The sequence below is a fragment of the Muntiacus reevesi genome, chromosome 7, assembly GCF_963930625.1.
Source record: "Muntiacus reevesi chromosome 7, mMunRee1.1, whole genome shotgun sequence".
Lineage (NCBI taxonomy): Eukaryota > Metazoa > Chordata > Mammalia > Artiodactyla > Cervidae > Muntiacus > Muntiacus reevesi.
Window position 1 is genome coordinate 74,517,465 of NC_089255.1, and position 21,065 is coordinate 74,538,529.

The 21,065-nt window shown below is 37.6% G+C and overlaps 1 protein-coding gene and 1 pseudogene across 8 annotated transcripts in view; one reads left to right on the forward strand and one right to left on the reverse strand.

Moving 5' to 3' along the window:
* The window catches only part of FUT8 (fucosyltransferase 8), a 495,007-nt gene that overhangs the window by 217,109 nt on the left and 256,833 nt on the right, over positions 1-21,065 (forward strand). For 7 of the 8 annotated variants that reach the window (XM_065941788.1, XM_065941787.1, XM_065941792.1 and 4 more), the window contains one exon: positions 15,410-15,507. The exons of the other annotated variant lie outside the window; for it this stretch is intronic. The gene's annotated coding sequence lies outside the window, so the exon portion shown is untranslated. The remainder of the gene's footprint in view (positions 1-15,409; positions 15,508-21,065) is intronic. 8 annotated transcript variants of the gene reach the window in all.
* On the reverse strand, positions 9,154-10,818 carry LOC136172650 (UDP-GalNAc:beta-1,3-N-acetylgalactosaminyltransferase 1-like; annotated as a pseudogene).

Sequence of the window (21,065 nt, forward strand, 5' to 3'; positions counted from 1 at the left end):
GGCCTTTGTTCATTCTAAGACACCATCAGTTTTATCCAACTTTGTTTTTGCACTGTGCATGCAAATGCTAATTTTATGATAAAGGCAGTTACCATCTCAGTGTTACCAGTTTTGGCTTTGTGAATCCTTGAAAGGATTTGTGGGATACCAGTTGATTCGTTAATCATACTTTGTATGCAGTAAGCCAATTTTTGGATATATCAATTACTAGAGGATAGTTATTTACTGATTTTTGTTACCTGAATTTTCCTGTTCAACTTTTAAATTAAATTTAAAATTAAAATTCAAAGTTTTAAATTAATTTCATAGCTTTAAACAATTGTCCATTTTTAAGGAATCTAGATGTAGAAGGTTCTTGAGGAGAACCAGGTTCGGATATTGATTATTTAACAGTTCCAAAGACTTTAGAACAGTGAGAGGAAATAATTTGGCCTTGGTTTTGAATGGTTCTTTAGATCAAGGTTTAGAGAGGAAGAGTTTTTTTTTAAATCAATAGAGAGTGGTGCAGTAACTTCAAAATTAAGCCTGTCCTTTCATCTTTACATTCTCAGAGCTCTGTAATCTTGAGAATTGGTGTTGGGTTTTGGTGTTGGAAAAATAGAAGTTAAGGGTTTCCAAACCTTCATTAGATTTACACCAAAACTATGGTCACTGCACTTTAATTTTTTTTTTTTCCTGTGTTGAGGTTCTGTTTCGGATTTTAGTAGGAAAAAGTATTCTGTGGCTAAAATATGTTTATAAACTTCACGTTTATCTTTAGGACTTATTTCTGAATAGCTTGATTCATTTTCTTAGGCAGATTATTATTTCTGGTTGTTATTTACATATGGGTTCATCCATTTAATATTATTTATTAAAGTATACATGGTGTGGCAGTCACTGGTTGAATATAGGAATGAGGTAAGACAGAAGGCAGACATCGACAGACATGGTTCTGTTTCCAATCATGTATATACTGTATGGTTTTGGACCTTACACTCTAGCAGAATCTTCTCCATCTTTCAGCTGGTCCTGGGTCAGGTTTCCTATATCTGTTTTCCAATTTCGAAATTATTACCCCAGTCAGTGACCTTTAAAGTTTTGTATTTTTAAAATAATTTCAAACTCACAAAAATGAATGGTGCAAGAAGAGTATAAACAGTTCTTCTGGGGCTTCCCTGGTGGCTGAGTGGTAAAGAATCCGTTTGCCAGTGCAGGAGACACGGTTTCGATCCCTGATCCAGGAGGATCCTACATGCCATGGAGCAGTTAGGCCTGTGAGATACAACTGCTGAAGCCTGTGCCCTAGAGCCCGCGAGTCACAGCTACTAAAGACCCCGTGCCCTAGAGCTGGTGCTCTGAGACAAAAGGAGCCACCACACTGAGATGCCCGCACCCTGCAACTAGAGAGTAGCCCCACTCACTGTAACTAGGGAAGGCCCGTGCAAAGAATAAGACCCAGTGCAGCTACAAACAAGCAACTAAAATTATATGTAAAAAATTCTTCTGTACCTTTTGTCTAGTTTCCCAGATTTAATATTTTACATTTTCTTTATAATTTTCTTTTTATTCTGTTTCTGTCATTCTTTTTTCTGAACTATTTGAAAGGCACAAATATGATTCTCTGAAACTCAATGTTTATTTTTATTTATTTTTTTTCATTTTTTTTTTCAATGTTTATTTTATGAAATGTAAGACAGTCTCCTGAAGTAACCAAAGGACGTCAATCTGTCCGTAAATGCATAATAAGTGAGGAATAATAATAAATGAATAATGAATAATAATTATTAATTTAATATATCTGTATTTGTTAAGTCTTATTTACTTTGTCTATGAATTTAAATTTTACCAAGTGACCAAATAATATAGGACAAGAAAAAATATTTTTCTCTAGTCCAAGATCAAATTCAGAATCATGAGTTACTTTCGTTTTCTTTAATTTGGAAGTTTCTTTTATGACACTGACTTTTTAAAAATATAGTCCATTTATTTTGTGGAGTGTTGGTTTGGGTTTGTCTAATGTTTCATCTTAGAATCTGATTATACATTTTTTCAGGGCTATGGTTGTGTCCTTCTCAGGTGGTTTTATCTGGAGACATATGATGTTGATTTGTCCTCTTATTGGTGATCCCAGTTTTGATCACCTGCCAGTTTTATTTTTTATTCCCCACTCTAGAAGTGCTATGTTTTTCCTTTGTAATTAATAAGTATGGTATGAGGAAATAGTTGAGACTATGTGAATATTCTGTTTCTCATCAGACTTTTATTAACTACTTTTGCATTCCTTTGAGGAAGTTTGTGTGCTGTGTCTGCTGAGTTGCTCAGTTGTGTCCAACACTTTGCAAACCCCTTGACTGTAGCCCACTAGGCTCCTTTGTCCATGGGATTTTCCAGGCAAAAATACTGGGGTGGGTTGCCATTTCCTTCTCAAGGAGGAGGTTTGATTGAATCAATATTAATATGTGCTCAGTCACTTAAGTCGTGTCCGACTCTTTGCGACCCTGTGAACTGTAGGCTCCTCTGTCCATGGGATTCTCCAGGCAAAAATACTGGAGTGGGTTGCAATGCCCTTCTCCAAGTCCTTCTCCTGCATTGCAGGTAGATTCTTTACCATCTGAGCCACCAGGGAAGCCCAATAATACCGGAGTGGGTAGCCTCTCCCTTATACAGTGGATCTTCCCTACCCAGGGATCAAACTGGGGTCTCCTGCATTTCAGGCAATTCTCTACTAGCTGAGCTACAGGGAAGCCCCCAAATTAAAACCGGAGTGGGCTGCCATGCTCTCCTCCAGGGGATCTTCTCAACCCAGGGATCAAACCCAGGTCTCCCACATTGCAGGTGGATTCTTTATCATCTGAGCCACCAGGGGAGCCCAAGAATACTGGAGTGGGTAGCCATGCCCTCCTCCAGGGGATCTTCCTGACCCAGGGATTGAACCCAGGTCTCCCGTATTGCAGGTGGATTCTTTACTGTCTTGAGCCACTGGGGAAGCCCATTATAAATATGGTGGTTGCCAATTGGTGAATTTCTCCTTTAATTAGCTGACATTCTAGCATGTACATAAACATGAATTCTTATTTTACTTCATACTGTCAAATTGATACCATTTACCTTGATTCTTGGGTTGTCCTAGATTTGGTCCCTTTAGACTGACTCCTGTATCCTTAAAACATATTTCCATCTTTCTTTGAACATTTCCTTAGTTTCTGGCATAAGATAGACCAAGTTCTTGTACTGTTCCAGCCGTTGAAATGGAATGAGCTGTTTTCCCTAGAAGTCTCAGTCCCTATTGGGAAAGAATAGGATTTAGATAAAAGGTCTGGGGTTCTAGTTGTCCTGTTTATTGTTAATGGGGTGTCATTGCTTCCAAGTTCCCTCAGTTGATAAGAGTTAGGAGATACGCACACTCACATGTTCTTAGCTCTCTATTTATGTGTATGTATATCTACATATATAGTTCAAGTTGATACCTTCAGTTTCAGTCCAGCATCATAAGATTCATAACTTTTTCAGCATTTCTAATTCTCTTTGCTAACAGTGATAGACCTGACTTTTATTATTTACAATACATTCACTTTTAGTATGCTTGAAAGATAGTCTCAAAGCTGATCAGTCACACTAGTGGTAAAAAATTAACTAGTGATCTTTTTGTTTTCAGCTTGACAGTATATAGGCAAAATAACATGTTCCAAAGTTACTTCAGTTAGTTCTTCCCAGTGGCTCTACCCATCTTTCAGTGTGGATATATTCAGTATAACTATTTGAAATACTTTTAGGTCTAGTTCTTTCTGTCTATATAGTACCTTAGGGGTTATTCCTCCTGTGTCCTTGTTGACTTTCTTTATTTTTTGAGTATGTGAAACATTCATATGGTTCAGAACTTTAGGAATTACTGTTCTAACAGGAGTCAGAACTATGTAGTTTGAAAGTCATTTGCTCATCTCTTCCACTCCATTTTTCACTTACTCCCAATAGGCTGAAAAGTGGTCCCATGGATGACATTCAAGTGCTAATCTCTGAAATCTGTTAATTTGAAAAAAGCATTTTTGCAGATTTGACTAAGACTCTTGAGATAGATTATTCTGGGTGGGCCCCAAATACAGTCATGGATATACTTCTTAAGAGGGAAGCAGACAAGAGATTTGACACAGGAAAGGAGAAGGCAATGTAATCATAAAGGCAGAAGCTGGGTTGGAGCCACAAGTCACAGAGTGTTAACAACTACCAGATGTTGTAAGAGACAAGGAACAGAGTCCTTCCTAGAACCTCCGAAGGGAGTGAGGCCTTATTTACACCTTAATTTTAGTTTAGTGAAACTGACTTCAGACCTTCAGAATGGTGAGAGAATAAATATCTGTTGTTGTAAGCCACCAGGTAGGTGGTAATTTGTTACAGCAGCCACAGTAAACCACTACACACCCCTTGTTGGTAACCAGTCTTATTATTTTCTTGGTTAAATATTTTATTCTGATTCATGGGTATTTTTTATTTCATACTCACAAGTTGTATACAGTAAATAATCTACCCTTAATTTTGTTTTCTTTCATTATATCTTGGAAGATCTTTCTCATCTTTCTAGAACAACATATTACTTAATTGTGTTGTTGTAATAATTTAGCCAACCACACTCCAATGTAAATTTTTTTGCATTTAGGGTTTTTCCATTAATTTGCCGTTGAAAGCAATGATATGGGGAATAACCTTGTCCATATATGTTTGTATACTACTATTTTTTTTTTTTTCATGGTAAATTTCTAAAGTGAAATTGCTAAGTCAAAAGGTGAATGTGTTTATAAATTTTGTTATATAAATTTTGGTTGTTGTTTAGTTGCTAAGTTGTATACGACTCTGTTACCTCATGGACTGTAGCACACCAGACTCGTCTGTCCTCCGCTATCTCTTAAAGTTTTCTCAGATTCTTGTCTGAGTTAGTGATGCTATTGAGTTAGTGATGCTATTGATCCATCTCATTCTCAGCTACCCCCTTCTCCTTTAACCTTCAATCTTTTCCAGCTTCAGAGTCTTTTGCAGTGCGTTGACTTTTTGCATCAGTTGGCCAAAGTATTGGAACTTTAGCTTTGGCATCAGTCCTTCCAATGAATATTCAGGGTTGACTTCCTTTAGGATTGACTGGTTTGATCTCCTTGCAGTCCAAGGGACTCTCAAAAGTCTTCAGCACTGCAGTTCGAAAGCATCAATTCTTTGGCACTCAGCCTTTGTTATGGTCCAGCTCTCACAGCTGTACATGACTACTGGAAAAACCTATACAGACCTTTGTCAGCAAAGTGATGTTTCTGCTTTTTATTATGCTGTCTAAATTTGTCATAGTTTTCTTTCCAAGGAGCAAGCGTCTTTTACTTTCATGGTTGCAGTCACCATCCACAGTGATTTTGGAGCCCAAGAAAATAAAATGTCACTGTTTTCCCAACTACTTGCCATGACATGATAGGACTGGATGCCATGATCTTTGTTTTTTGAATGTTGAGTTTCAAGCCAGCTTTTTCACCCTCCTCTTTCACCCACATCATGAGGCTCTTTAGTTCCTCTTCACTTGTTGCCACTAGAGTGGTATTACCTGCATATCTGAGGTTGTTGATATTTCTCCTGGCAGTCTTGATTCCAGCTTGTGATTCATCCAGCCTGGCATTTCACATGATGTATTCTGAATATAAGTTAAATTATCAGGGTGACAGTATACAATCTTGCTGTACCCTTTCCCACTTTTGAACCAGTTAGTTGTTTCATGTGTGGTTCTAGCTGTTGTTTCTTGACCCATATACAGGTTTTTCAGGAGATAGGTAAGGTGGTCTGGTATTCCCATCTCTTTAAGAGTTTTCCGCAGTTTGTTATGATCCACACAGTCAAAGACTTTAGTGTAGTCAATGAAACAGAGGTTGATGTTTTTCTGGAATTCCCTTGGCGATTTGATCTCTGTTTCCTCTGCCTTTTCTAAACCCAGCTTGGACATATGGAAGATCTTGATTCACATAATGCTGAAGCCTAGCTTGAAGGATTTTGAGTATAACTTTACTCGCATGAGAACGGAGTACAGTTGTCTGGTAGCTTGAACATTCTTTAGTACTGCCCTTCTCGGGAATTGCGATGAAAACTGACCTTTTCCAGTCTTGTGGCCACTGTTGGGTTTTTCAAGTTTGCTGACATACTGAGTGCAGCATTTAATAGCATCATCTTTTTGGATTTTAAATAGCTTTGCTAGAATTCCATCACCTCTACTAGCTTTCTTGGCAGCAGTGCTTCCCAAGGCCCTCTTAACTTTACACTCCAGAATGTCTGGCTCTGGGTGAATGACCACACCTTTGTGGTTATCCGGGTCATTAAGATCTTTTTTTGTACAGTTCTGTTCTTGCCATCCCTTCTTGATCTCTTCTGCTTCTACTAGGTCTGTTAAGGCATTTAACTTAAGGCACATTGAAAAAGAGAAAGTCAAGTTATTTGACATGGGAATTTAAAAGGAATGACAGTGTTATATATAACCAATGGAAATTTCAGTACTTTGTGTTCTGATTTGAGACTAGCTGAAAGGGTGATAACTAAAAGGCTATTGACTATAATAGATAAAGATATAATTCTTATTTCTAATTTCTCAGAAATATTATTTTTATTTTTTGTGATTCTACAAAGCTTATCTGAACAAAGTTATGAATTAAAGATGACAGAAGTCACTTAAATTTCTGTTCCAGTACTTTTTGGCATATAGGGCTGGCTGGAGGAAGAGGAAGAAAAAAATGGGAATTGACATTATACTGTCAACTGGAACTTACAAATTTACCTAGACCAAAACATGAATAAAAATTTAAGTGGGCCCTATTAACTGGTAAGAAAATAGATAAAATTAAAGTTGATGGATTATTAGTTTATGTTGTCAATGTAGACAACTTTAGAATAGGAGAGGAAGTAGTGAGGACTTCTCCTTGTTACTAACGTGTTTTTTTATTTTGCTTCAAAGGAATGTTACATTTCAAGATCATTATAGGAAATATTGCTTACCAATAATTATGAGTTTAACAGTCTTAGAATAGTGAATTCATTTTTGTTGAAACAGTGGGCAGAACAGGCTTTTCAGTGTTTTTATTTTCCAAATTCATACTGGTTATCAGTTCAAAATATTTTCTTTTTTGTTCTTTTTTCCTTTTTATTCTCAGAATGATTGTTAGTGAGAGAAAACATGGAGCAGTAAACGATGCCACTTGAATCTTTCGATTTCTCTTTCCCTCAAGTACTGAAATATGACATTCCGTTCATGATATTCTTTCTGGCCATCATGTTCTCTCTTTTCTTTTTGGCATCAGAGTCCTTTCCAAAAGGATATATGCTGCCTGGCATTCTATATTACTCCTGATTTCCAGATGAAACAATCAACCAGATGTTCAGTTCAGTTCAGTCGCTCAGTTGTGTCTGACTCTTTGCAACCCCATGAACTGCAGCACACCAGGCCTCCCTGTCCATCACCAACTCCCTGAGTCCACCCAAACCCATGTCCTTTGAGTCGGTGATGCCATCCAGCCATCTCATCCTCTGTCGTCCCCTTCTCCTCCTGCCTTCAATCTTTCCCAGCATCAGGGTCTTTTCCAGTGAGTCAGCTCTTTGCATCAGGTGGCCAAAGTATTGGAGTTTCAGCTTCCGCATCAGTCCTTCCAATGAACACCCAGGACTGATCTCCTTGAGGATGGACTGGTTGGATCTCCTTGCAGTCCAAGGGACTCTCAAGAGTCTTCTCCAACACCACGATTCAAAAGCATCAATTCTTCAGCGCTCAGCTTTCTTCACAGTCCAACTCTCACATCTATACATGACTACTGGAAAAACCATAGCCTTGACTAGATGGACCTTTGTTGGCAAAGTAATGTCTCTCCTTTTTAATATGCTGTCTAAGTTGGTCATAACTTTCCTTCCAAGGAGTAAGCGTCTTTTAACTTCATGGCTGCAGTCACCATCTGCAGTGATTTTGGAGCCCAGAAAAATAAAGTCAGCCCCTCTTTCCACTGTTTCCCCATCTATTTGCCATGAAATGATGGGACTGGATGCCATGATCTTAGTTTACTGAATGTTGAGCTTTAAGCTAATTTTTCACTCTCCTCTTTCGCTTTCATCAAGATGAGGTGACATCTAAAAACAATGGAATTATATTTCTACAAACAAGACAGTAATTCAGATCTTCTTGCTTTAATTCTTCTCTGTTTTACCACAATGAAATATTTATCAAAGTCCAAGAGATTACTGATATGCAGTAGTGACCAGTGACTTTATATTAATAGAGCTATTCATAATAAACTCATCAGTGAAGTAACTGGAAAAAATTTAAAGAGTGATTTTTCACTGTTCTGTTTATATAGTATTGAAACAACCATAGCATTCAAACACCCAGAAAGTACAAAATAGTTATATTAAATGAAGATTGATAGCTTCGAAATACTGCAGCATCTTAAAGTATCTTGTGAATGACCAAAGACAGATAAAATTTTGGTATAACTTTAGTTTTTTTCCAAAGAACTATATATTAAAAATACTGGTAATCCATGTAAGATATATACAAAATCCTGAACTGACTAGATTGTTCAGTGAATAAATAATACTCTACACTGCTTTGTTGTTATGGACAAATGAGCTTTATTATTCAGTGAAACCCTTTTAAGAAGTCCTAGTCTGTAGAATGAAGTCTTCAAATTATTTGATCCTATTAGTTTTATTAACAAAAACTTTCCATTCCTTCTTGGTGGTGGTGGTGGTTTAGTCACTAAGTCATGTCCAACTCTTGTGATCCCATGGACTGTAGCCCGGCAGTCTCCTCTGCCCATGGGATTTCTCTGGCAAGAGTACTAGAGTGGGTTGCCATTTCCTTCTCCAGGGGATCTTCCTGACCCAGGAATCGAACTTGGGTCTCTTGCATTGCAGATAGATTGTTTCCTGACTGAGCTATGATGTTTAATTCCTCTGAATATCATCTTTAAAAGGCCTGACTTGATAGTTGTCAGTATAAACCATAGGTCAAATGCAACCCTCCTGTATTTAGTCTATGGGCTCTTCATGAATTTCTGTTCCGTGTCCAACACAGTGACTTGCCCATGAGTTTTCTGTTGGAGATTTCACGGTCCTTACTTCAACACTTTCCACAAGGTATCCGTCCCTTCTCTAGGCGTTGGGTAGAATGTCAGATTAATAATGGCTTGTGGTGTTCCTTAGCATACCCGCCAAAGTGTGATAATTTCCTTGGAAGAAAAGTCATGGGCTTCAGTCACGCATCTGAGTTGATAGACATCCAAGTGATTCCTATATAAAAAGAAAAGATTGGTGTTTTCTGGAATATGAATGTCCACTTTTAATAAATTCAAACAGATCCGAACATAAATATCTTCAGACTTGATGGATTTTATGTGCCTTGTCATTTTACAAATTTTATCGGCACCAGATCTCTGAACATTATATAATCCAATCCGCTGCATTTGGGGGGAAACACCTTGAAGGTACACATGCTAAGTCACTTCAGTCGTGTCTGACTATTTGCAACCCTATAGACTGTAACCCACTAGGCTCCTCTGTCCATGGGCGTTCTCCAGGAAAGATTACTGGAGTGGGTTGCCATGTCCTCTTCCATGGGATCTTTCTGACCCAGGGATCTTAGGTCTCTTATATCTCCTACATTGGCAGGTGGATTCTTTACCACTGAAGGTATACTCTGAGTATGAAATGTGGGCTTTTTGGTAAAATCTTCTAGAGGGATAAATATCAGTTAGAGGATAATCTGTGAAAAACTTCTCTGAGTGGCTTAAATTTAAAAGATAATTCACTAACTTGCCAGTATTGATGAAAACATCAGTGTCTGTCTTCATGATGTACCTAACATTGGGGCAAAACTCAGTTATCCGCCTAAATGCCATAATCATCTTCAAGATCAGATTATTGTTGTTGTTTAGTTGCTAAATTGTGTCCGACTCTGCCACCTCATGAACTGTAGCCTGCCTTTTCCTTCTCCAGGGGATCTTCCTGACCCAGGGATTAAACCCACATCTCCTGCTTGGTAGGTAGATTCTTTACCACTGAGCTACATGGAAAGCCCCAGGTTATTGTATGTGGCTATAAAAACTCTTATATTATATTGCCATAATGGAGGTGTTTATCCTTTAAAGATAATGCTAACACTTTGTCTTCACTTTTAGCCTATTGACCCCATAAGAAAAATGTAAGAACCTCATATCTCCACCAAGACTTCTTTGCACCCCAAATGACTTTAATGACTTGTCTGACCTTCTCATCCGAGGGGTGCAAAATCACTAGGATGACAAGAAATGGGTTTTGATGAGAGTAGTTCGAATGCTCTTGAAGTGTGAAGTGGAAGTTTTGTCTGTAAATGGACTCATAGAAGTACATCCAGTTCACACATTGTCCCATGGTGGGGAGGCAGGCTGAGGTGCCACATCACCAGGAAACGGAAGAGCAACAGCAGCAGGAGTCTCCATTGGAGGGATCTCAGTGACATCCTACCCGGAAGGGTGGAGCACTGGGGCCCTTTACAGCCACTCAGCAGCCCATGAGCCTCAGGTTCTGGCTGCTAGCCCGCACAGCCCTAGGGGCTCTATTTAATCTCAGCAATCTACGATCTTCTTCTTGATTTATTCCTTCTGAGTGAAAGACCTTCAATTTCACCCAAAGAACATTCATTAGTAAGAAGCAGTCAAAAATAACACTTGGAATTTGTACTGAAAAACAGAGACTCTCAGATTGACTTAAAATTCTGCCATATACTGCTTATAAGACACATACCTGTAGAATTTCTGATGAAACCAAAGCAGTAGCTGAAGTTTTTTGTTTTCTGTACTCCATGCTATCATCAAAAGATTTGCCATGAACTACTGTCAGCCGCCTGGAAGACTGCAAACCCCGTATCTTCCTTATCTCTGGTGGGGCAGCTGATTGTCGCGGAGACCTGAGCCTCTGGGTGCATATTATTACCTACTTACTGATGTCTGTTTGCCAGTATAACATGTATGCTGGAAGCAGCATCTTCCCTTGTTATACCAGATTCATTGATGTATGTATTAATGCTACAGGGAAAGAGAGACAACACAGTATGTTCTGCTCCTTTGGGGCTTGCTTTCCACCTCTTTGTGTATTCTCTCTTAATATTGCATGTGTGCTAATTGCCTATTTCACTTTCATGGTTACTGTTCTGAAATTCAACCACATAGTCTGCATTTATTATGTGGTTAAGGATAACTTATTAACATGGTGAGTGGTGTTAACTGAATACATCTAATTTTTGGAAAATTTCAGCTTTCAGTGCAATCACAAAGTTAGATTAATTCATAGTCTTCCTTTAAAATAATTAAAATAGTTCTTCAGCCAAGTTGGAGTGACAGGGATTGGTATCCTTTTACTTGAAATAACTAGGCAAAAAACATGAAACAGCAGTTGTTGAGGCATTTGCCATCAGGCAACCCAAGACATTGATCCCTGAGAGACAGGAAACAGCTGAGACCTATGCTTGGTCTAGCCTGGGGAGTGTTTTCAGGCATGGAATAGTAGAGGAGTAGAACCCCAGAGAAGGCTATAGACCTGCCTGAATTGAGGAGATGGTGCTGGGAGCCGGAGAAGCCAAGGCAGCTAGAGCTCATAGGGCAGAGTACCAGAGAGGAGACAGCTGCAAGAGAATTTTATGGATCTGTGGAATTCCCTTCCAGGAATTCAGTTGAGTACTGATCAGTACATGCCTGTGAGGAAACTTACGTGCAATCAAAGGAAATCACCCAAAAGGAATGCAGTTCTGAGAGCTTACACAACATTAGGAATAGAGCCTAATTCACCGAGTGTCAGGTAGAGCATCTCTAACATTCTAGCTTTCATTTTTAGATGTTCGATTTGGGTCTTTTTTCTATGTTTTTTACTTAAATTGCACTCAGTCTTTTCTCTAGCTTCAGAGCATATTGCATTTACAATAACTTTTAATCCTCGTTTCCTAGTTTTATAAAAACTGTGTCCTTTCTGGGTTGGTTTTGGTTGATACTTCTCATTTGTTTCTTATTTTCTTGTCTTTTTTTCTTGAAACCTGCTTGGCAAATTAGTTAATGCTTGTTAAGTTTGTAACAGAAGATATTGTAAATTATGCTTTGTTGGGTGCTGGATATTTTTGTATTCCTCTAAATGTTCTTGAAGCTTTTCCTGGAATGTATTTAAGTTACTTGGGAAATATTTAATCCTTTAAGATATTCCTTATTAGGACCATTTAATATGATTCTGCTGTATTCCTGAGGCAGAACCTTTTTGAATACTTTACCTGATGCCCTGTGAGTTATGAGGTTTTCTATTTAGCTCACCATCTGTTTACAGATGTTAAATTGAAGATCAGGTTGTTCCTTCAGGGTTTGTTCTTAAGCTCTGCTGGCATCATCATCGATTAATCTTTATTCTGGGACTAATTCAGCCCCGCTGAGGCCTCTACTTATTGTCCAGAGTATGCAAGGTTTCTCTCCTCTGGTTAGGTGCAACTCACATGTCCCTAGCTCTGAATGAATTGGTCATTTTTCTTAGCTCCCCAGCAGATTCCCCCCGCCCGCCCCCCACCTTTGCCTTATGGAGTTTTACCCTGTGTGCATGCGTGCTAAGTCGCTTCAGTGGTGTCTGACTTTTTGCAACCCTATAGATCATAGCCCACCGGGAGTTTTATCCTAAGTATGTGCAAATTAACATGAAGCCAAAGACTCAAGAGAAGATGTCTGAAGCTTTTTTCTTCATTACTCCCACCTCTCTGGTACAGTATTCCAGTAATAATTGCCATATATCCCTTCTGAACTCTGATGTTTGTCTTTGCATGTTGGTGACCCTGCTGTGCTCTCCTTTGACTCTCCCTGCCTGCAGTAGTTTCTGTAACTTTCCTCTTAGCAGAAAGTCAAGGTGTATGTAGGCTTATCTAGCTTGTTTTCTTCTCTCAGAGAATGCAGATCTGCACTAATTGTTGTCCAGTGTCTGGAAACTGTCCTGTCATCTGTTTTGCCTAGTTTTGCAGTTGTTTACTGACTAAAGAGAAATCTGGTACCAGTTACTTCATGATGAAGTATAAATACCATAATACTGAATTATTGTGGGAGATTGGTGAAGTTTTGTGAAGGAATCACAATGAGCCTTGACTGATTTTATAGTTAATGGCCATTTAAGAATTGTCAGTTTATGGGCCCTGGGGGTAGTTGACTTGGGAGTGGTTTGTCCTTTTCAATGAGAATTTTCAGAAGAGATAATGTAAATTGTAAAGTGTCAGTCGCTCAGTTGTATCTGAGTCTTTGGACTCCATGGAATGTACCCTGCCAGCCTTATCTGTCCATAGGATTTCCCAGGCAAGAATACTGGAGTGGGTTGCCATTTTCTTCTCCAGGGCATATTCCTGACCCAGGGATCGAACCCGGGTTTCCTGCATTGCTGACAGATTCTTTACTGTAAGACAATATACAAACGTGCTTGCTTTTGGTTTAGAATTTTTTAATAAATGTTTTGGCTCTTCTGTCTCAGAATAAATTTTTGACTCTTGGAATTTAGAATGAACATAGTTGGATTACTTTTGGGGAGATGGAACTGGTAATGATACTTCTGTATTGTTTCTAATCATCAGAAATTGGTCTCAATAGGCTTTGCTGTCATTGGGGAAAGACTATGTCTGACAATGTGAGAATAATCTCATGTTGTGACAACAGTAAAGTAACTGGCAGAGAGACATGTTTCCATAGAGTGTTTTGTGTCTTTATGTTATTATTGGGTTTTTCTACTCAGTGAGCTGCACATATGTACACACTCAGGGAACATATGACGTGTGAATTTTCATTAAGACCATTTTGCTTGTTGGTCAGTCATAGTGATTACTTTCTGTGTGTCAAACATGTTACTAGATGATGGAGAAGAGGTGACAAAAGAAGTAGGAGATAGTGTTGCTAACCAGAAGACTATATGAGATGACACATATCAAAGGAAACAAAATATTCTTGCAGAGATTAATGGAGTACAGAGTGATTTTATCAGCTCAGGCAGGAATGAGGAGTTGCATTTTGAGAAAGCTGATGAACATGCATTGATTAACAAAGGATAGGGAGGAAAAATCCTTTTAAAAAGAAGGAATGGTGTGTTGCATGGTGACAGCTGAGAATGACAGAATTGTTCTGTGGAAAGCAAGCAAATTAAATTGACTTGAGTGAAAATTTATGTAGAATATAGTCAGAAATTAGATTGTAGAGCTAATTGAGGTATAGGGATGTAGATGATTTCAAACTTTGGTCTGGAAAGAGATGTTTCTGATTGACCTTATGTTAAGATGTAGACAAAATTAAGAATTTTGTGTTCACAAAGAAGTTTTATAGGTGCAGATTTATTTTAAGATGAACTATGAAACAAATTAAGACACTGTTACTGTGTTTGAATGTAATTTGCAAAATGAAAGGCTATTTCTTAGTGGGATTTGAAAGGCATTGTTGCTCTTGTTCAGTCGCTCAGTCGTGTCCGACTCTGCGACCCCATGGACTGCAGCACACCAGGTTTCCCTGTCCTTCACCTTCTCCTGGAGTTTGCTCAGACTCGTGTCCATTGAGTTGGTGATGCCATCCAAACCATTTCTTGCTCTGTTGTCCCTTTCTCCTCCTGCCTTCAGTCTTTGCCAGCGTGAGGGTCTTTTCCAGTGAGTTGGCTCTTTGCATCAGGTGGCCAGGGTATTGGAGCTTCAGTTTCAGCACCAGTCCTTCCAGTGAATATTCAGGACTGATTTCCTTTAGGATGGACTGGTTGGATCTCCTTGCAGTCCAAGGAACTCTCAAGAGTCTTCTCCAACACCAAGTTCAAAAGCATCAATTCTTTGGTGCTCAGGCCTTTTTTATGGTCCAACTCTCACACCCATATGTGACTACTGGAAAAACCATAGCTTTGACTGTACAGAATTTTGTTGGGAAAGCAGTCACTCTGCTTTTTAATATGCTGCCTAGGTTTGTCATACCTTTTTTTCCAAGGAGCAAGCATCTTTTAATTTCATGGCTGTAGTCACCGTCTGCAGTGATTTGGAGGCCAAGAAAATAAAATCTGTCTCTACTTCCATTGTTTCCCCATTTATTTGCCATGAACTGATGGGACCAGATGCCCTGATCTTAGTTTTTTGAATGTTGAGTTTTAAGCCTTTAAATTTTCACTCTTCTCTTTCACCGTCATCAAGAGGCTGTTTAGTTCCTTTTCACTTTCTGCCATAGGGTGGTATCATCTGCATATCTGAGGCATATTGAAAGGCATAGCTTGCAGAATAAGTGAAGTGAATATGCAAAATTTTTACACCTTATGAGTGGCTACCTAAGGGGAAAAAAGGGGACTTTAGAAAAGTATATAATAATGGTAACTGAAGTTTGAATAGGACTGAAGTTCATATTATATATATATATATATTTTTTTGTTCCAGGTTGCTGCTTTTTCTAAGGGAGCACCCATGACTCTGATGGTGTTTCCAGTTTTGATAAAGAGTTCTACTGCAATCATTGATTAACTGAACAAATTCAGGTTAGTAGATTTTGTGGACAGTACTTCTCTTTTCCAATTATATGTTAATATTTTTAGAAATGGATGATTTTGTGTTTAAAGTTGCATATGTATACACCAGTGAAGTAGAAAGGCCAAGTCAGTTTAAACTCTTGCTGAATTATGTACCTACCATGCTACCGATTATGTACAATTTGCAGCGCATAAAATGAAAAATGTTTTATTTCCTATTTAATAGTTTTTTACTTTAAGGTGCTAGGTAAGTTGTGGCTGAATATTGTGCACTGTACCTTTTCATTGTGTGGCATCTTTAGTGCTGAAAATAAACTACTCATCTTAAAATTGTTTGAAACTTTTAGTAGCTTATTTTGAAGGGTTTCATTCTTATTCATATTTCAGTTATACATTCAAATTTTTATTTGTTTTTTTTTGTTAAGTCTGTGAATTTTGACAAGTATATGTTCATTACCATAATCTAAATTCACTCTTGTTGCCTTTTTCCTCTCTCTCCATCTCATTCCCTAGCAACCATAGATCTGTTTTTTTGCCCCTGTAGTTTACTTTTTCCAGTATACCATTTAAATGAAATCATTTAATGTGTAGCTTTTAAAATCTAGCTTTGGCTTAGCATAATGCATTTGGATTTATCCATATTGTGTGTACCAGTAGTTCATTCCTTTTTGTTACTGAGTAGTGTTCTATTGTATGAATATACTGCAGTTAGTTCCCTGGTGGCTCAAGATGGTAAAGAATCCTCCTTCAGGGTAGGAGACTGGCTTTAGTCCCTGAGTCTGGAAGATCCCCTGGAGAGTGTAATGTGTTTCCACTCCAGTATTCTTGCCTGGAGAATCCCGTGGACATAGGAGCCTGGAGTCCATGGGGTGGCAGAGTCAGACATGATGCGCAACTAACACTATCTATCTATCTATCTATGTATATAGTTAGTTTATCCATTCACCATCAGATGGACATGTGGGGAGTTTCTAGTTTTTGGTGATTATTGCAGTCGCGCTTTCTTCTTTTTTAATCCTGTGATAAAATGCACATAAAATTTACCTTCTTAACCATTTTTAAATGTACAGCTCAGTGGTGTTAAATATATTCACATTGTTGTGTAGCTGTCACCACCATCCATCCTCATAACTTTTCATCTTGTAAAAATGAAACTCTATAGCTATTAAAGAATAACTCTCCATTCTCTGCTCCCCCAGTCCCTGGCAACCAGCACGATACTTTCTGTCTTTATGATTTTGACCACTGTAAGTACTTTATATGAGTGGAATTATACAGTAATTTTCTTTCTATGACTGATTCATTTCACTTAGTGTAATGTGCTCAAGGTACATCCATTTGTAGCATATTGCAGAATTTTCTTCCTTTTTAAGTTTGAATAATACTTCATTGTGTGTATTTATCACATTTTGCTTATCTACTCATAAGTTGATGAATATAGTTGGGTTGCTTCCATGTTTTAGCTACTGTGAATAGTGTGGCTATGAACATGGGTGTACAGTGATTTCTTCAAGGGCCTGCTTTTATTTCTTTTTGTGTATATACTCAGAAGTGAAATTGCTAGATCATAAGATAATTCTATTTTTAATTTTTTGAGACACCACCGTACTGTTTTCCACAGGAGCTACACCATTTTATATTTCCGCCAGTAGTGCACAAGACTCCCAGTTTCTTCACATCCTTGCCAATGCTTATTATTTTCTGTTTTTTTTTTTAAGTAGCCATCTTAATGGCTATGAGGTGGTATTTAGTTTTCATCTGCATTGCCCTAATGATTGCTTTATTTTTTGGGGCTCCAAAATCACTGCAGATGGTGATTGCAGCCATGAAATTAAAAGACGCTTACTCCTTGGAAGGAAAGTTATGACCAAACTAGATAGCATATTAAAAAGCAGAGACATTACTTTGCCAACAAAGGTCCGTCTAGTCAAAGCTATGATTTTTCCAGTGGTCAAGTATGGATGTGAGAGTTGGACTGTGAAGAAAGCTGAGCGCCGAAAAATTGATGCTTTTGAATCGTGGTGTTGGAGAAGACTCTTGAGAGTCCCTTGGACTGCAAGGAGATCCAACCAGTCCATCCTAAAGGAGATCAATCTTGGGTGTTCACTGGAAGGACTGATGCTGAAGCTGAAACTCCAATACTTTGGCCACCTGATGCAAAGAGTTGACTCATTTGAAAAGACCCTGATGCTGGGAGGGATTAGGGGCAGGAGGAGAAGGGGATGACAGAGGATGAGATGGTTGGAGGGCATCACTGACTCAATGGATATGAGTTTGACTAAACTCTGGGAGTTGGTGATGGACAGGGAGGCTTGGCGTGCTGCGATGCATGGGGGGGCTCTCAAAGAGTTGGACACGACTGAGCTACTGAACTGAATGATTGCTGACATTGAGCATCTTTTCATGTCATTTTATGTTGGTAATTTACATATCTTTGGAGATATGTCATTTGAAGGCCTTTTCTCAATTTTGAGTCATGCTGGTTTGTTGTTATTGAGTTCTAGGGTAGTTCTTACATATTCTGGCTATCAATTTTTTATCAGATATATGATTTGCAAGTATTTTATCCTACTCAGTGGGTTGCCTTTTTATTCTGTGCATATAGTATCTTGTGCATGAAATTTTTAATTTTCATGAAGTCAAATTTGTTTTTTAATTTCTTTTTACATGTGCCTTTCGTATCCCCCCGTCCAAGAAATCATTGTGAAATTCAGTGTCCTGATACCTTTGTGCTTTGTTTCTTCTAAGAGTTTTATTATTTAAGTCTTACATTTAGGTTCTTGATCCATTTTCAGTTAATTTTTGTTATGGCATTAGGTGTGTGGACCACTTTCCCCAGCACTCATTTGTTCAAAAGACTGTTGCTTTTTCCCCATTGAATGGTCTTAACACCCTTATCAAAAATCATTTGAGCATATATGTGAGAGTTTATTTCTAAGCTCTCTTTCACTAGTCTGTGTGTCTGTCTTTATGACAGTGCTGCACTGTTTTGATTACTATAGCATTCCATTGAAATTTTGAAATCAGGAAGGGTGAATCCTCCAGTTTTTCTGTTCTTTTTCAAGATTTTATTGGCTGTTCGAGGTCCCTTGAGAGTCTGTGTGAATTTTAGGATACTTTTTTTCTCTATTTGTGCAGAATTCATTGGGATTTTGATAAGTGTCGCATAGAATCTGTAGATTGCTTTGGGTAGTAATGACATTTTAGCAATATTGTCTTTTAGAATATTAATGTGAGATTTGTTTCCGTTTATGTCTTTAATTTCTTTCAGCAATGTTTTATAGTTTTCATTGTACAAGCCTTTCACCTCCTTGGTTAAGTTATTTCCTAAGTATTTTGTTCTTTTTTATACTATTGTCAGTTAAGTTATTTTTGTAATTTTCTTTTCAGTTGGTTCATTGTTTGCGTATAGAAATGCAACTGACTCTAGTCTTTGTATCTTTTTTTTGCTGAATTCATTTATTACTTCTAACAGTTGTTTTGGTGGAGTCTGTAGGATTTTCTACATAGAAGACCACGTTCTCTACATGCAGAGATAATTTTATTTTATCCTTTTCAGTTTGAATGCCTTGTATTCTTTTTCTTAATTGCTCTCACTTGAGCTTTCAGTACTATAGCCAATAGAAGTGATGAAAGTGAGCATTCTTAACGTTGTTCCTGATCTTACAGGAAAAGCTTTTAGTCTTTTACCACTGAGTATGTTGTTTGCTGTGAGCTTTTCATATATGGCTTTATTATGTTGAGGTAGTTTCCTTCTATTCCTATTTAATTGAGTGTTTTTATCATGAGTGTTTTATCATGAAAGGATGCTGAATTTTGTAAAACACTTTTTATGTGTTAGCTGAGATGATCATGTGAGTTTTTCCTTCATTTTATTGATGTGGCATATTATATTACTTTCTGTATGCTATGCTCTCCTTAGTTTCAGGAATAAATTCCACTTGTCATAATATATAATATATTTACTGTGGAGTCATACAGTTTAAAATTAAAATGTGATTATATATTCTTTATTAAAACAATGTTACTTGTTTTTAAAGAGATTACAATGATTTAACTGTTGCCTTTTTGGATTGAGGTTGCATTTCTTTTTTAAAATGTCATTAAAAATTAACTAGAAAAAAATTAACAGATCTTATCAGTATGGGAAGAGACTTGCAATTTATTATCTTTTTTTTCAATGATCATTTTAAGTATAGAAAGAGAGGTGATGCAAAATTATAAGATGGAATATATTGGAACTTATGTGTTATCCTTATTATGGAAAAATCAGGTAGCTTTCCTGAGTATAGTGGTAGATCAGAAATGTACAGGTTTTTATGTAGTTAACCCTCAGTATAGGGAGCTCCAAGAATTACCTGTTTAGAAATGTCAAGTATTTATAAGAATTCTTCTGTCTTAAAAATGTATGTAAAAAGGACAAAAGTTGGGCGTGAAAAGTCAATTTAAACTTTCTTGAATGGATACTTGGGATGAAAATGATGGAAACTGTCATTCTGCCTTGGGGAAATTAGTAATATGAAAGATTATCTTATTTGGTTGGTATCAAAAAACTATTTGAATATTTACAAGGAATATCTAGTTCATTATGTGCTACAGAAATAAAAATATTTTGAGCAAAATGTCATGCTTAGATTCAGAAAATGTTGGTTTCAATTTCAACTCCTAAGCCTGAACACTAAAAAAAGAGTCAGTGCAACTTTGATCTGTTCTCTTGTTTCTGCGTATCTTTAGATAAATTATATAACTTTCATAGTCTCTGTTGGATAAGTAGTATGCTATATTATGTTCTCAGGGAACATTTCAGAAATAGATAAAACATTTTAGGCAGAGACAGAGCATTTTAAAGATGTTCCTGAGAGGATATTTGTTCATTGGGCAGATTCAAAACAGAGTCAAAGATGATGCTATGCTCAGAAGTTCTTCAGGATTTGAGCTCTTTTGTGAGTGTCTTGTTAATTATATTAGTTATCTGGCATAACTTTATAATAAACATAAAAAGCATTTGTTGTAGTTTAGTCGCTCAGTTGTGTCTGACTCTTTGAGACCACATGGACTGCAGCACTCCAGGCTTCCCTGTCCATTGCCATCTCCCAGAGCTTGCTCAAACTGATGTCCATTGGGTCAATAATGCCATCCAACCATCTTGTCCTCTGTTGTCCCCTTCTCCTCCTGCCTTCTATCTTTCCCAGCATCAGGGTATTTTCCAGTGTTTCAAAAACATTACTGAAAGCCAAATAGTAGAAAAAGGGATGAATTACTAGTTTGTAGGAATACTGATTCCATTTGCTGAAGAGCATGGCATGAAATTTTAAAGGGAAATATTATGTAGGTCCTAAAGTCTATTAGAATTTCATGTACCTACATTCTCAGATGATTGAACTTCTTGATGGTGAGGGTCATTTAGATTTTTGTGTTTTCTGAAAGAATTATTTCTACCGCAAGTGTTACTACTGAATGAATTATTACTTGCTGAACGAATGACTTAATCCCACCCATTAGTGGACTTCTTTGAGTTCATTAGAGCACATTGCATCTGTGGATTCTTCAAGCTTGTCAGGGCAAGA